At 40.2% G+C, this 15876-nt stretch overlaps 1 protein-coding gene across 2 annotated transcripts in view; it reads left to right on the top strand.

Annotated features, from left to right (window-relative positions):
• The window catches only part of WNT11 (Wnt family member 11), a 132593-nt gene that overhangs the window by 39144 nt on the left and 77573 nt on the right, over window positions 1–15876 (top strand). For both annotated transcript variants that reach the window (XM_072133919.1, XM_072133918.1), the window contains exon 2: window positions 12653–12905. The gene's annotated coding sequence lies outside the window, so the exon portion shown is untranslated. The remainder of the gene's footprint in view (window positions 1–12652; window positions 12906–15876) is intronic.

Genomic DNA, 15876 nt, shown 5'->3' with positions numbered 1-15876 from the left:
TTATATTCTTGTACATAGGGGGCAGTATTATAGTAGTTATTTTCTTGTACATAGGGGGCAGTATTATAGTAGTTATTTTCTTGTACATAGGGGGCAGTATTATAGTAGTTATATTATTGTACATAGGGGACAGTATTATAGTAGTTATATTCTTGTACATAGGGGGACAGTATTATAGTAGTTATATTCTTGTACATAGGGGCAGTATTATAGTAGTTATATTATTGTACATAGGGGACAGTATTATAGTAGTTATATTCTTGTACATAGGGGGTTGTATTATAGTAGTTATAGTCTTGTACATAGGGGGCAGTATTATAGTAGTTATAGTCTTGTACATAGGAGGCAGTATTATAGTAGTTATATTCTTGTACATAAGGAGCAGTATTATAGTAGTTATATTCTTGTACATAGGGGGCAGTATTATAGTAGTTATATTCTTGTACATAGGGGGCAGTATTATAGTAGTTATATTCTTGTACATAGGGGGCAGTATTATAGTAGTTATATTCTTGTACATAGGGGGCAGTATTATAGTAGTTATATTCTTGTACATAGGGGGCAGTATTATAGTAGTTATATTCTTGTACATAGGGGGCAGTATTATAGTAGTTATATTCTTGTACATAGGGGGCAGTATTATAGTAGTTATATTCTTGTACATAGGGGGCAGTATTATAGTAGTTATATTCTTGTACATAGGGGGCAGTATTATAGTAGTTATATTCTTGTACATAGGGAGCAGTATTATAGTAGTTATATTCCTGTACATAGGGGGCAGTATTATAGTAGTTATATTCCTGTACATAGGGGGCAGTATTATAGTAGTTATATTCTTGTACATAGGGGGAAGTATTATAGTAGTTATATTCTTGTACATAGGGGGAAGTATTATAGTAGTTATATTCTTGTACATAGGGGGCAGTATTATAGTAGTTATATTCTTGTACATAGGGGGCAGTATTATAGTAGTTATATTCTTGTACATAGGGGGAAGTATTATAGTAGTTATATTCTTGTACATAGGGGGCAGTATTATAGTAGTTATATTCTTGTACATAGGGAGCAGTATTATAGTAGTTATATTCCTGTACATAGGGGGCAGTATTATAGTAGTTATATTCCTGTACATAGGGGGCAGTATTATAGTAGTTATATTCTTGTACATAGGGGGCAGTATTATAGTAGTTATATTCTTGTACATGGGGGCAGTATTATAGTAGTTATATTCTTGTACATAGGGGGACAGTATTATAGTAGTTATATTCTTGTACATAGGGGCAGTATTATAGTAGTTATATTATTGTACATAGGGGACAGTATTATAGTAGTTATATTATTGTACATAGGGGGAAGTATTATACCAGTTATTGCAGAGTTATATGTAGTAGTATTATACTACTTCTTCTATTTATCTCTGTTCCTTTTATGTAGAATTGGTTATATTGCTGTATATCTGCTATTGCAGGGAGAGGTGGCTTTTTGGGACAGGACAGATTGTTGTCCTGGAAATGACCCATCCAGACATCCTCAGGTCAGTGACTTGAATATCTGAGGTCATACTCATCATATACAAAGCACAAGAAGACAATTGAGCTGAATCTGAGGTCAGTGACAGGCGCACATAATCGCCAGTATGAGGCTCAGTGCGTGGAGACAGGTGGTCGCGGGATCCCGGGATACTGGGACCCCAGGAATCTGGAAGAAATATGTAGCAGAGGAGATTTAGGCTGCTCCATAGATCATCAGTGGTCATCGTGGGAAAAGCTTCACTTGTTCTCATTATCATGAATAAGCCCTTAATTCCAAGATACTGTCATTGAGTAAAAATATCAGAATGGGATTGTCTGCTGGATAATGACATGAATCAAAGCCAATGGACAGAGATCTCACAGGACTGAAGCAGGAGAACATAGAAAATAGTATAAAAAAAAGTATATTGGGTTATTTTCTCAGCCTCCAGACATATGTTCTATAATGATAGAGATGAATCTGCTACCCTTGCTCTACAATTATACAGATGACTCTTCTGACCTTGCTCTATAATGATAGAGATGACTCTTCTGACCCTGATCTATAATGATAGCGACAACTCTTCTGACACTGCTCTACAATAATAGAGATTAATCTGCTACCCCTGCTCTACAATTATACAGATGACTCTTCTGACCTTGCTCTATAATGATAGAGATGACTCTTCTGACCCTGATCTATAATGATAGCGACAACTCTTCTGACACTGCTCTACAATAATAGAGATTAATCTGCTACCCCTGCTCTACAATTATACAGATGACTCTTCTGACCTTGCTCTATAATGATAGAGATGACTCTTCTGACCCTGATCTATAATGATAGCGACAACTCTTCTGACACTGCTCTACAATAATAGAGATTAATCTGCTACCCCTGCTCTACAATTATACAGATGACTCTTCTGACCTTGCTCTACAATGATACAGATGACTCTTCGGACCCCACCCTACAATGATTTAAATGATTTAGATGACTCTCCTGACCCTGCTCTATGATGATAGAGACGACTCTTCTTACCCTGCTCTATAATGATAAAGATGAACTTTCTGTCCTTGCTCTATAATAATATAGATGACTCTGCTGACCCTGCCATCTTATGATACATGTTTGACATAAACTGTACTTCTAAGGAGAGGACTCTGCTGACACATGATAGAGACGACTCTTCTTACCCTGCTTTATAATGATATAGACGACTCTTCTTACCCTGATCTAAAATGATATAGATGACTCTTATGACCCTGCTCTGTAATGATGGGGATGACACTTCTGACTCTGCTATATGATGATAGAGAGGACCCTGCTGACTCCGCTCTACAATTTAGAAATTACTCTACTAATTTGCTCTATAACGGTAGAGATGAATCAGCCGACCCCACCCTACAATTATACAGATGACTCTTCTGACCCTGCTCTGCAATTATAAAGATGAATCTGCTTAGCCTCTCTACAATGATAGAGATGACTCTTCTGAGCCCACCCTACAATGATATAGAGGACTTTGCTAACCTAATTCTAGAGCGATAGAGATGACAGTTCTGACACTGCTCTATAATGCTAGAGATGACACTGCTGACCCTGCTCTACAATTTACAGATGACTCTACTGCTCTGTGATGGTAGAGATGACACAGCTGATGCCCCCCTACAATGATAGAGATGACTCTGCTGGCTTCTCTCCAACAATAGAGATGAATCTGCTAACCCTGCTCTACAACGATGGAGATGACTCTTCTGACCCCACCCTACATGGATATTGATGCCTCTGCTAACCCAACTCTAGAATGGATTGAGATGATTCTGCTGACCCGGGCATCTAATGATAACAAGATTACATTTTTGAAACAACCCTATGATAATATTGATATGACTCTGTTGACCCATGATAGAGATGACTCTTCTGACCCCACTATACAATGATAAAGATGAACTTTCTGTTCTTGCTCTATAATGATATAGATGACTCGGGTGACCCGGCCATATAATGATAACAAGATTACATGTACTTATAAGGAGATGACTCTGCTGACACATGATAGAGACGACCCTTCTTACTCTGCTCTATAAGGATAGAGATGAATCTGCTGACCATGCTCTACAATGATAAAGATGACTCTTCTGACCCTGCTCTATAATGATAGAAATGACACTTCTGACACTGCTTTATAATGATAGAGAGGATCCTGCTCTACAATTTAGAGATGACTCAGCTGACCCCACCCTACAATGATACAGATGACATTTATGACCCTGCTGTATAATGATAATGAGATGACTCTGCTGAACCTGCACTCTAGTGACCATGAGATGACTCTTCTGACCCTGCTCTCAAATTAAAACAACATCATATTGTAGGATTATTACCACCAGTAGAATTATTGGTGGTAACTTGGTGTCATTTAAGTAAAATGACTTTGCATGCCACGCCCTCTAATGAATATGAGATGACTCTACTGACAACGCCTTCTATTGATAACGAAATGGCTCTGCTTATTCTCTACCAGTCTACACAGTAAATAACACTTTGGGGCAGATTTACTTACCCGGTCCATTCGCGATCCAGCGGCGCGTTCTCTGCGCTGGATTCGGGTCCGGCCGGGATTTATTAAGGTAGTTCCTCCTCTGAAAAGCTGCGGAACGCGCTGGAGGTCACCGAGCCGGGCTGAGTGAAGGTAAGTGCAAGCTCCGCAACAGATTTTTTTTTTAAAGTGCGGCGGTTTTTCCGAATCCATCGGGTTTTCACTCGGCCACGCCCCCCGATTTCCATCGCATGCATGCCAGCGCCGATGCGCCACAATCCAATTGCGTGCGCCAAAATCCCGGGGCAATTCAGGGGAAATCGGCGCAAATCGGAAATATTCGGGTAACACGTCGGGAAAACGCGAATCGGACCCTTAGTAAATGACCCCCATTATCTGCAATATAACTGGATGTGTCCTATAATTTATAGACTTGAGAAAACTAAAAATCCAATTACAATTTTCTCAAATTGTTTAGATTTTTTTTAGCATTAAAATATCCAAATTATCTAGAACAGAAATCCGATTTTTCTTAACCCTTTCCCCTTTGGACCAGTACAGGAAAACAGTAGCATGATACTTGCTGTGACTTCGCCTCTCAAGACCAACCATAAATTATAATGTCTCGTGAGAGTCTTAGCTTTTTCCGGATAAACCTACAAATTTTTCCCCCCCCCAAAAAAACAAATATTCAAAAAATCTGTTGTAATTTATCTTTTTTTTTTGAAGAATAAACACGTAGAGGTTCAGCGCCAGCAGTGACATTGAATTCCCTTTCAGTCTTCAAAGCCTTCAAAGTGATAATACTCCGAGTGAAAGTCGTGTCTTTGTGTCAGCGCCCGCTCTACAAGTCTCATCTTGATGGGAGTATTTGGCGCTGTTCACACACGTGTGGTCCCCCCTTCGCTGGGCCATCTGAGGTCCACTGCCTGCCACCTCCTGCCACCGGCCTCATTTTCACCTGCACGTCTCCGACATAATTAACAAGAAAGATGTATTCTTCCCCGTTCGGCTCGGTATTTGCTCAGCTGCATACACAACTCATTTATTAACACCATCCAGAGCAAGAAAAAATAAAAAATAAAAAAAAAATTGAAATAACAAATCTGAGAGTGTGAAGTGCCAGGGCTTTGATAGATGTCTGCTTTTTATGTCAAGCACAATGGCCACGGAGGGTTGGGCAAGGATGGTACATTTTGTGCGAAAGCTAAACATGTACAATATTCTATTTATATATAATAAAAAGTAAAAAAAAATTTAAAAAATTGCTGAAAAATTTTAGCCTTGTTCAGAAATGTGAAAAATAATAAAGCTATGTTAAAGGGGTTTAATACTGTATGGACTATTCATAGTATAGACCTTCAGTAGCTGCTCCTGGGGGTTGACACCTGGGCCATGGGAGAAGCATAAAAACTAAGATCTGTGTTCTGTGTAGTGGTCAAAAGCTGTAACTACAACCTACACATTTACTAAGGGTCCGCAGCCGCGAATCCATCGGGTTTTTCCCGAATATTTCAATTTTGCGCTGTATTTCACGGGATTGTGGCGCACGCGATCGAACTTTGGCGCAATCGCGCCGACTTTCACGCGACAGAAATCGGGGGCCGTGGCCGCCGGACAACCCGAAGGATTCGGAAAAAACGCAGAATTTAAAAAGCCATTTGTGTCGCAAGATCAAGCACTCACATACACCAGAAAAAAGCAGGTGAACTCCGGCGGACCTCGGCGCAGCAGCGACACCTGGTGAATATCGGCGCACGACCTTAGTGAATCCCGGCAGAACCCGAATCAGCGTCGGAGAACCCGCTGCTGGATCGCGACTGGACCGGGTAAATAAATGTGCCCCACTGTTTCCTTCAGAGGAAGTTGTGAAACACAAAGCCAACTGCTTCCGACTTGCAGTGTATGACATCCATAATATTTCCCTGACTACCTTATATACTCGAGTATAAGCCAACCCAAGTATAAGCCGAGGCCCCTAATTTTACCACAAAAACTTATTGACTCGAGTATAAGCCAAGGGTGGAAAATCCAGGCGCTACTCATTAATAAAATGTACTGTAGTCTCCGCTTAAAATTAAAAAAAAAAAGTTCATTTTATAATAATAATTAATAAAATAAATAAAAGTCCCCTAATTACCCCAGTTACATATAAGATCCAAATAAAGTATATAAAACACAAAAACAGAAAAAAAAAACATATATATTTGGTATCATCGTGTCCATATTACTCTATCACATATTAGCTGAAGAGTGATTTGCCTAATTAAACAGCCGTTAACAAACACATGTGTCAACCGCGATGTAAACGCATGCGTTAACAATGTGTTAACAATTGCGTTTTGTAAACACACGTGTCAACAGCTGTTTAATTGGGCAAATCACTCTTCAGCTATTGCAATGCGGTTTGAAACGCATGCGTTTAACGCGACGTGTGACCGCGCCCTTAAAGTCACTTTAAAAGCAGAGTTGTCCCTCAAAATGTGATTTTTTGCCGATTTTCATGAAAATTTGAAAAGTTCTGCGCCTTATAACATCCTAGAAAAATGAGAGGCCACATAAAATATCGTTCTGATACAAAGCAGACATTCCGCAAATGTTAGTTTTTTTTGGGTGGTTTATCTGCCTGGAAAGCAGAACATTTCAAACTGTGAAAACGAAAAAAATTTCCAAACTTTTGCCAAATTTTAATTTTTTTCAGAACGAAATGCAAAACTCATCTCTTAAATTTTACAACTAACATAAATTACAATGTGTCACGAGAATCTCAAAATCAAACAATCTCAAAATCACCTGGATATGTTAAAACATCATTAACCCCTTAAGGACGCAGCCATTTTGTAGCTTAAGGCTCAGCCCGTTTTTTTGGATTCTGACCTGCGTCGCTTTATACGGTTATAACTTTTGAACACTGTTACTTATCAAAGCGATTCTGAGATTGTTTTTTCCCCACATGTTGTACTTCATTTTAGTGGTAAATTTTGGCAGATAAGTTTTGCGTTTATTTACAAAAAAAATGAAAATATGATAAATTTTTGGAAAAATTTGCCATTTTCGAAATTCAAAATCATTGCGTTTTCAGGCAGATCGATTTACCACCTAAATAAGTTGCTGAATAACATTTCCCATTTGTCTACTTTACATTTTCATAATTTCTGAAATGTCTGGATAATTTATTTTGATGTCACGCGGCTTACAAAAAGAATATCGCTTTTCCGGATTTTCAGAATTGACTATTTTGGGGATAAATACAGTTTGGAATGAAATTTTACATATTTAGCATCAAAACCCCCCTATATAACCAACCCATTTTCAAATCTGCACCCCTCAAGCTATCAGAAACAGCTTTTACGAAGATTGTTAACCCCTTGAGATCTTCATAGTAATTGAATCAAAATGGAGGTGAAATTTAGAATGGTCATATTGTTCCCTTATACGTTCATTTAGCCCTAAAATTTACACATTTCCAAAAGATAAAAAGAGAAAACCCACCATACAATTTGTTCTGCAATTTCTCCTGAGTACAAAGACCCCCCACATGTGGCTGTGACTTGTTTTATGGGGGCACAGCGAGGCGCAGAAGGGAAGGAGGGCCCTGCAGCTGCCAGGATTTTAGTTTCCTCATTGGCCCCTTTTGAAGGCTATAAAATTTTTGCATTTTCGTTATTGGGGCCATGTGATGCCATTTTTTTTGCAGGATGAGATGCTTTTTCCAATGTTACCATTTTGGGGTTTGTATCACCTATTGTTGAAAATTTAGGAACTTTTTTTGAGGACAGGAGTAGAAAAGCATCAATTCTGTACTGGATTTTTTACTTCTTTTTTTTTTGGTGTTCACCGTATAGACTAATAATCATGTTATCTTTATTCTATGGGTTGATACGATTACGGGGATACCAGACATGAATATATTTTCTTACGTTTTACTAAATTTGTCAAACAAAACCCTAATGTGGGGAAAAATCTATCATTTATGTATTGCCGTCTTCCAAGTGGCATAACATTGTTACATTTTTGGCTACGGAGCTGGTTGATGGCTTGTTTTTTGCGGGACATGTTGTACTTTGCACCAGTATCATGTCGCAGTACATATGGTTTTTTGATCACATTTTATAGCATTTTTTGTGGGATTGAAAAGGTAAAAATCATAATTTTTGGAGGGTTTATAACAGTTTTTTTTTTACGGCGTTTATCGTGCGGGTTCAATAATGATTTACTTTTATTCTACGGGTTGTTACGGACGCGGTGATACTATATATGTGGGGTTTGTCTTATGATTTAGACTTTTTTTTTGAGTTATATGTCTCTTTATATGTTTTGGGGGTTTGGGGCATTTTTAGTGATTTATGACTTTATTTTTTTACTGAATAACTTTTTTTTTTACTTTTTCACTTTTATACCATGGGACATGAAGAAGCAATCATCTGATTGCTTCTTCATGCTAATATTCTGCAATACTGATGTATTGCAGAGTATTATCAGTGTCAGCCTATACACTTGCATAGGCTGGCACTGTGCCAGTAAGATGACGTCACAGACGCCATCTTACTGGCAATTCTTGCAGGTAACTCTGGGGTCCAGATCGGACCCCAGAGTTACTATAGCAACGATCGGCGCACCCCGAAAACGGTTCGGGGGGGCCGATCGTGGGGGAAAGAACCCCCAGCTGCATGTTAGATGCCGCGGTCGCGCTGACCGCGGCATTTAACGGGTTAAGCACCCGCGATCGGAGACAACTCCGATCGCGGGTGTTACACTGAGGTGCCGGCTATCAGTCACAGCCGGCACCCCGTCTTTCCCGATGCCGGTTCGGCTCAGATCTTGAGCTGAACCGGCATCAGCTCAGCGTCCGATATATCGGACGCTGAGCGCTAAGTCACTGCGCTCAGCGTCCGATATATCGGACGCTGAGCGTTAAGAGGTTAAAGAGGACCTGTAACCAGATTTTGCCTTCCCCCTTGACTTACAATGCCTACTGATAAATTGTTACAAGTCCTCCCTATATCACCTAAAATTAGCTGCCAGGGGGCCCTGTTCCTTATTTACAGACAGTTTTCTGATATGCAAATTAACTTTTTTGACTCATCTCTGGCAGCCTGAGAGAGGAGAAGAGTCATAGATACCAGTGAGCCACACCCCCTTATTCTGACTGACTGCTCTGTGTCTCTTCAAATCACTGCTCTGCCTCCTTGTACTTGGGGACCGTCTGCTAATATTCAACTACAGGCATATAAAGCTCTATATACAGATGGGAAATATTGTGTCAATCTTTTTATACTGTGCCTTGTGTTACATTCATGACATGTGACCAGTGACATCATTGCAGGTCCTTCAGACTTCTAAGAATAGCAAACTGTACACCATGTATGTGATCACATGAAATCACAGCAGCCTCCATGGAGGATGGAGAGAAGTAGAAGTCCATGGAGGCTGCTTTGACTTCATATGGTCCGGTACATGCATGAGGTACAGTCAGGGCCGGCGCCATGGGTAGGCAAAGTGGGCAATTGCCATGGGCAATTTTTATATATAAAAGATGGCAGTTTAACAGTTAATATCTCCGTTTTCCTGAAACTTAGAAACACAAATTTAGATTCATATAAAAGAGGAGACTCTCTTCTTTCATAGGAAAAAAGAGGTGAGGTTCTATGTGTCACAGAGCCAGAGATACAGCCCCCTGAAGTGTCCCCCCTCCAGATTCTTAGCCATCAGGCTGCAGGGAGAATTTGCTGCACACAGGAGCTGCTGCACCTCACAGATAATGGAAATATTCACTTTATATGTTACTACATTTTGAGAAGGAATAATATCAACTAATGTTCATGTTTTTAACCCTTCTCTATGCAGAACTATCTAAGAACACACTTTCTCTCTTATTGCCTTTTATTTCTTGATAGTTTTTTTTTTTTGCGAAAATTGACTGATATGATGAACATTCGATCCTCTTCTCCTAATGTTGCCGCATATTAACAGCAATTAACAGCATAACACCACGGCCCAGAACATGTCTATAAAGCTATATGTAATAAATAATAATTTGACATGCTTTGTGTGCGTTATATAAATAAAGAATTATTATTTAATATTATTATTATTATTATTATTATTATTATATGTAACACCAAAAACACACACATGTTCTGGAATAAAGTTTTTATTTCACACCATCCTCCATTATTTACACCTATGACGTTCTCACTTTAGTTTTTTTCTTTACTGTAGCTTTTTCTTTTTAAAGGAGTCCTACATCTGCAAACACCAAAATGATATATAGAGAAATTACAAAAATACATGACCTCATACAGTGGCTATGGGGAAAAAAAAAAAAAGTACCAAGATAAAAAAAAATCTATATAATATAAAATAAATTAATAAATAAATAAAATTAGTTTAGCTCAGGGTCAATTAAAATATATAAAAAAAATCTCCAAATTTCTATGGCTGTACAAAATTGCAAAATTAATAAAAGTTAAAAAAATTTTATAAATAGTGTTATCAATATGGTGATAAGAGCCGCCCCTATACTCCAGCTCCTCACATGAGGACTGTGGACAGCATGATGAAGTATCAGACGTTACTTAAGTGCATCCCTGATCTACTGCCCATGGATGAAGGGATTAAGTTGTATTAAAATCAGCGTGTGAAGGAATGTTATAATCTCTACTAGTGATTATACCACGGGGTTCTTTCTCTTAAAGGGCCCAACCATTAAAAAAAAAAAAAACATTGGATTCCCAAATAAAGAATAACTTGTCTCAATTCTGGTAAGAAATACCCAAAATTTGCTATAAAATTGAGTGTGAACGCAAATTAGCATACAACCTTCTGGTATGTGGTCTGGATTACGTCTCTCACTACAAGTCTGTGAAGAAGTCTCCAAGTCACCATCTCAAACTCCAAACCTACAAGAGTCCTGATATCATCGTGTTCTCTGTACACTATCAGAGTAATATGTTCATGAAAACACACAAATTAAAGATGCAGGTCTCGTTAAATATGATCATTTTAAAAAATCGGGATGAGATTTGAACTCAAAGTTCCAAAAACATGTCTAGATGTCATGTTATGGTGCTTCATGAACCTTATAGTCAATTTTTTCCAAGACAGAGATCTACATATGGAAGTGGAAGAGAGGGTAGCTACACAAGTGAATAGCCACTGAACTCTGAACCTGGAGCTCCACATGCAGGCATAGCAAACCGTATAATAAATACATTATTCAGCCAGTACCATAGGACTCCATGAATTTTATAGTTAACCTCCCCAAGAAATATAATATTTGTATAGGCTTTATGAAACATGCTCACAGAGCTCTGAACCTGTAGGTCCACAAGCATGTCTAGAAAATAAGAAAAGCAATTCATTATTTAACCAGTAACATAGCAAACAAACCTAAAAAAAAAATTTGCACAATTCCTATTTCCATGAAAACAGTGTTCTTAGGTTGGGCTAATGATGTACCGGTAGAATAGAGAGAATTTCTCTATACAGAGAATTTTTTACTGAGCTCTGAACTTGCAGTAGCACTAGTACGTCTAATAAATTATTCATTCAGTAGCATAGCAAATACTATATTTCCATGACATGAGGTGTAATTAGGCTGGACCATTTACCGTAAACCGGTGAGAGAACTTATTAACGTGGATTGCTAACTGAGCTCTGAACTTGCAGTACTACAAGCAAGTCTTTGGGTAGCGTTGAAGCCACAGAACCTTGTAGCCAAACTATTCAGGAAAAATCATCTTTTTATGACAAATGAATCCATTCACTTTGTAAAGTTGACTACCTTGGAATTTGCTGTGTACAGATGGACCAATATCCCAGAATTTTCCCAAATTTTTGGAAAATTGATTCTATTGGCCCATAAACCCTAAACAATGTATGTGTGAGATGCTGTGAACGTTCCACAATGTTAATGCTCCTTCTTTTTGTCCACCACCCTCCCCCCCCACTCTCCAGCACCATCCAATGTAAGAAGCAGACAGCATAAATCTGTAAATCACAGCTTCTCTGAAAGAGATTAGTGCTGTCTGCTGTTGGAAGTGGCGAGTGATGCCTTCGCTTCTGGGCCCTTCTTTATCTTTATTTTTAGTCTGAAACAAGTACCAGTAACATCATTCCATGGCAGGGGATCTGAGCGCTGCTAGACGCTCAATGATTTGTACTAATGGCAGCATTTTATCATGTCTGACCTGCTTTCCCACCATGATTGAACCGATAGTTTTAGTTTGTAAAAATTTTTTGAATTTTTTTTGCAATTTTACATTCACATTCCACGCTGGTATCACGGGTGTAATTATACCTTAATTGGATGGTTAGAACCAATCGCTAATTTCTTCGTGGTCCAGAAACATGGTCCTGTTTCTACTATATTTGTTGTCCTTTGGTACTTGGCCACATGTTTGACGACCGAATTATGTCACCTCAACCAGGTGACATCACCTCTGGACCTTTTTTCTGAGCCTCAGGTAAGTGTTTTACATCCAGACCCTGGTTTGCTATATTACTATGCACTGCCCTTCTAATTTCTCTTCTTATCGACCTTGGCTCTATGTTTGAGTTTGGTAATTTTGTCCAATTTTTATCTTCCTAATATAGGTCATTGGCTTCTGAAGTGCACCTAATGCCGATTAATGACTTCAAATGGGCAGTTACCTGGGAATTCAACCATACCGGGATGTGAAAGAAGACACTCAAGGTCTTGGGACTCAAAGACTCATGGTCAAGAGACCATTGGTGGATGTCAACCACCATGGATCCTTGACTAGATCAAGTAGGATTCTCTAATTTGACTCATCTATGAGCCTGAAGACCTTTTATGCCAGTCTTGGCACGTTATGAGAAGATCAGGGTAAGAGGACCCACTAAAGTAGCGGTAGAACCTCTCAAGGGCTTAAAGGACATCAACCATCAGATTGATGGTAGACTAGTCCTACTCACAAGCTGCTTCGGATTTCTCCTTCTGGGAACTTCTTTTATTATATTCCTGAATGGCGCGATATTGCTGGAAAAAGTTTTCAAAATTATTCCAATTAGTCTGAGGCTAACATCACCGGAGCGCCTCTTAGCACGGTGGTTTATAATTTCTTCACTCGCCCTCACTCGTCTAGTCCCTGGTTTTACCAGCTCTCTGCAATCTCAAGGGTAATCTAAACCAGAGCTCCCCAGATTAATCTGCCGAACTTTTAAAACTTTTGTTTGGAGAAATTCTGCCGTTTGGGATTATAGTTCCTAGAAGAAGAAATCATAGTTAGCATGTGAGTAGGACTTGTCTACCATCAGTTGATCTGCTAGTAGATGTCATTTAAAGGAAATATATCATCGAAATCCACCATGATAAACCAGGGACACTTACTCCTAGATCCAGGCTCTGTGACTGTGGTGATCTTCTTATATTTGTTATCCATGATCTCCTTCTTTCTAAAATCAACTTTTAAAATTATGCTAAGGAATTTCTAGAAGAAGTCATATCTCATTGGTTGACTTTGGAGATACTGGGGGTCATTTACTAAGGGCCCGAATCGTGTTTTTCCGGTGGGTTACCTGAATATTACCGTTTTGCGCCGATTTATCCTGAATTGCCCCGGGTTTTTGGCGCACGCAATCAGATTGTGGCGCATCGGCGGCGGCAAGCACGCGACGGAAACCGGGGGGCGCGGCCGTAAGAAAACCCGACGGATTTGGAAAAACCGTTGTTTTTTTTTTAAAAAAAGTGTCGCTTGACACGCACTTACCTGCCCCCATCGTAGCTTGGTGAACTTCAGTGAACTCCGACGGAATTCAGCGCAGCAGCGACACCTGGTGGACATTGGGCGCACTACCTTAGTGAATCGCCGGAAGACCCGAATCCTCCACTGAGAACGCGCCGCTGGATCGCGACAGGACCGGGTAAGTAAATCTGCCCCACTGACTTGCTACTAGGGTCTATTCCTTTATGGGATCATTCACACATAATAATACAAAGTTCCTATTCAAAGATTTGCATTCAGATGAGTTGAAGAGAAGAAGATGACCAAAATAGATGGAGAAAACCAAGTACCGTATTTTCCGGGCCATTAGGCGCACCGGAATATAAGGCGCATTAGTCCGATGCGCCTCATATATGTAATAATTCCATATATAAGGCGCATCGGACTATAAGGCGCAGGTTCGGGGGCGTGGCGGAGGTCCGGGGGCGGAGCGGAGACTCGACGGGACGAGACGCGACGCCGAGACGAGACGCGGAACGCAGAGAAGGTGAGCGGGGAAGGTGAGGGGGAGGTAAAGAATAGAATACTTACATAGGTCCCCGCTACCGGAGACAGCAGATCTCCAGCGGGAACTGCAGACCACGCGGCAGAAGTTGTTCGTGCCGCGTGGTCTGCAGTTCCCGCTGGAGATCTGCTGTCTCCGGTAGCGGGGACCTATGTAAGTAGGGTCCGCTGCCTCATATAGGGCGCACCGGACTATAAGGCGCACTTTGGATTTCCAAGGAAATCCAAGGCTTTTAAGTGCGCCTTATAGTCCGGAAAATACGGTAATACCTCATGGAGACCTAAACGGAAGACAGGACGTGAAGCTGTTTTCGTTGTTATCAAGAGTCAAATTGAAGTTGCCTGCACAAAGTTGTAGATTGCGCAGACACATCACATGTCCAATTCCAATACAAGTAAAGAGCAAAGTATGTAGACGTCTGATAATCTTATCAGAATGTCACAAACAATGACCATTCCCGCAAGATAAATTTAGGAAGTGTCCATTCCCTCTACAGCTTGTAGCATTAGTTGTCATTAACTTCTTATCCGAAGCACAAATTCTGTAAGGAGAAGTTGAAAATCCTTATTTGGTAACTTTTGAGTGATGTTATTGGGCAATATTTATAAAATTGTTTTCCCAAAATTAGTTATGGTTCCAATTTTATTAAATCAGTCATCAGTTTTGATTTTGTCTGAATGAAAAAGGGACCTTTTTGCCCTCAAGAGATATGTATCACTGTCAAAGCAGTGAAAGGGGTGCGGGCCCTGATCACACCCACAACCCCAATTCTCTACCAAATAGCTTTGTAAACCCTAGTGGTAAGGGACTACTGATCGACAATCCCTACTTTTGGTATGTGCGAAGAATGGAAGTAAAATTAACAGAGAGACAGGCATATAAATATACAGTCACAAGAGAATCGGGAACAGACTCAGGAATGGGGTTCAGATTTAGGTAGGATTAAAGTATGGGTTTGGAGTTCCGGGTTCCAGATCAGGCAAGATTCAGGGTTTGGCATCAATCAGTATACAGGTTTCAGAAGCAGGAAGGATACAGGTACAGGGTCATGGTTCTAGATTAGGTTGGGTTTCAAGGTTCTTGATCAGGCAAAATCCAGGCTGAGGTACAGATTCAGGTTTCCATATCAGGCTGGAAATCAGGATTCAGATACAGGTATGGAGTTCAGTATCTGGCTGGGGTTCAAGGTTCGGGATTAGGCAGGATCCAGGCCTGGTTTCGGAGACTGGGGTTCAAGGATCTAGGGCAGTGATGGGCAACCTTTTGAGCTTGGTGTGTCGAAATACGCCCAAAAAACGAGCATAACTCGGGTGCCGTGTCACCTTTAGAAAAAAAAACTTATTTTGTAATAACATGTCCAGCAGCGGCCTCCCCTTACTAATAACATGTCCAGCAGCGGCCTCCCCTTACTAATAACATGTCCAGCAGCGGCCTCCCCTTATTAATAACATGTCCAGCAGCGGCCTCCCCTTATTAATAACATATCCAGCAGCGGCCTCGGCTCCTCCAGGTTGCACCGCGCGCCTCGGGTCACGTGACTGACGTGACCTGACGTCAGGTCGCCTCAG

This window comes from Engystomops pustulosus, chromosome 2 (assembly GCF_040894005.1).
Source record: "Engystomops pustulosus chromosome 2, aEngPut4.maternal, whole genome shotgun sequence".
NCBI classification, from domain to species: Eukaryota; Metazoa; Chordata; class Amphibia; order Anura; family Leptodactylidae; genus Engystomops; species Engystomops pustulosus.
The sequence above is the reverse complement of the archived record's forward strand: the minus strand, read 5'-3'. Positions and strand labels throughout refer to the sequence as shown.